Here is a 2,230-nt window from a genome sequence, read left to right as displayed (position 1 = left end):
TGGTGAATTTATTTACTATTTAATGTCAAGGGTGGAGCTTTTCAAACTTATAGATAAATACAAACTTAAAAGTTAATGGGAAGCTTCCTTATGTGATCAGTACTCCACTAGACACAGTCCCTACTTCCTCCTCTTCCATCGACACCCACGTCTGCCAGAGGTCATGAATGCCTGTCCCATGGGAGATGATTTTGAAGTTGCTGACCCAGAAGATGACATCGACACCAGAGTCAATAAGATGAAACTTCTCAATGAAACGGTATGTATTTGAATAATAAAGGTAAATTAAGTAGTGAATTACTATCAGAATTAAACCTAGGCGTAGGCCGATCTATGTATTTTTTTTGTTGCTGTGATTCTGCTTTATCTCTAGTTATAAAAGCAATTGAATCTTCATGTGAAGCCACTCTCCCTCACTCTGTTACATTGTAATCATTAACCCTTGTTCCTTATTGTTCTATTTTGGCCTGACTGAAACTCCATTGATCAAGAGACCAAATTTAGTTTTAATTTAACTAGTTTTAATTTTGTGTACCGTTTTTTTTTTTTGGTAGGTTCTTCACAACATAGAGAAAGCACAGAGCATGCAACAGAAGTCATTCCAAAATCGCAAGCGCAAGTTTGTGCGAGTATGTTCAGTTCAGGCCGGTGATGATGTTCTGCTCTCACGGGACCCCAAGAAACGACGGACAGGAGACACATTTACAAGTCAGCACCAAGGACCATATACTGTGGCCAGCATCTCTTCCAAAGGGGTGGCCACTATCGTCAAAGGGTCAGCTTGTCAGAGGGTCAATGTGTCAAGACTGAGGACATACTACAGATTGAAAAGTATTCCATCTAGCATTAAGTTTGAAATGAAATGCTAGATTGAGAAATATTGGATATTTGTTTGTAATTCCTGTTGTTACTAATGGACTATATGTAGAGTTACTTCCTGGTTTTAGATAAGCCATCTCAGTCATTTCCAGTGAACTGTCAAACTCAGCTGTGCTATAAGGGGAGTGCCCTTTGCTCGGTTTCTCTATATAATCCATTAACAATCTGAAGAACATTTTTGTTTGTATGAGAGGACCAAACGCTCACATATACTGTTTCAGGAACGACAAAAGCTAGAGTAAATAATTACACAAGGTAGTCGGCTAGATTGTTGCGCGAGTCATTACTATGATTGACAGTGATAACTGTAACGACGGATGGAACAAAACATCTGCGAAGCCGATGTCAAAACGGCATTAAGTGTTTCAGAGTAAATTCAGAGTAACAAAACAACAGCTTGCAACAAGTCTGTGTTGGCTGAATATATTGAGCAGCTTCTACAGTTAAAGAAAACTTTAAAAATGTAGTTTTGTAGTATTTAATTGTTATACCATTAATAATGAACTGAATTAATTTGTCCTTAACTAGTTAAGTATTTAAATAAATAATCCTTCTAGGTTATTGGTGACATTGTAAATACCATTACAGTGTTGTTTATGAGATAACATCACTAGCAAGCCAACGTTAGCCTAAACAGTTATGATAGTGTGTACTTGTTAACATTTAAATGTACAATTACGTGTCTAGGTACTCTTCTGGGATTACCAGGATCAGCATATAAAATTATGTTGTTAAGTGTTATTAAATAACATGAAGCTGTAAGATAATGCTGCTGTTATTATTTATTTTTGCAGTTGTTTCTCAGTTTCTGACAAGAATGAGGCAGTAGAGGTTTCTTTGAGGGTCTCAAGAGTATCTACATATATACCACAGCATCAAATGACGTTTCACTGGAAGTTTTCGAGCTGGCTTATCTATATACAGAAGTTCTAAAGAATGCTCCATGCATATAGTCCATTGTCTTGTATTTGTATATCATCAGATGGACCAACTGAGAGGATGTTTCTCCAGGACCACTGCTACTCAACATCCAAATGGCAGGTAGAGCATCCATATGCTTGTTCAGGTGAAAAAAACAGGAAGAGACCTAGAGGTATGTTTAAAATTATGGAATTGTGTAATTTAAACTCTTTCCATCTTGTGAAGAAAAAAAAGACAAAATAGCATTTTATGGTACTGCCTCTAGAGGGGCCTATATAATCCTATGGAGATTCTTAACTGAGCAAAACAAGTGAAACAAACTTAGTCCAATTTGAAGCTCGAATTTGCTTTTTTTTTATGCAGTCAGATACATTTAAACATGAAAAAATATATATCTTATATTTAATATATATAAATCTATTTTGCAAAA

The sequence above is a fragment of the Sinocyclocheilus grahami genome, unplaced genomic scaffold (assembly GCF_001515645.1).
Source record: "Sinocyclocheilus grahami isolate Dianchi unplaced genomic scaffold, SAMN03320097.WGS_v1.1 scaffold2282.1, whole genome shotgun sequence".
In the NCBI taxonomy this organism is placed as follows: domain Eukaryota; kingdom Metazoa; phylum Chordata; class Actinopteri; order Cypriniformes; family Cyprinidae; genus Sinocyclocheilus; species Sinocyclocheilus grahami.
Note: the sequence above shows the minus strand (reverse complement) of the source record.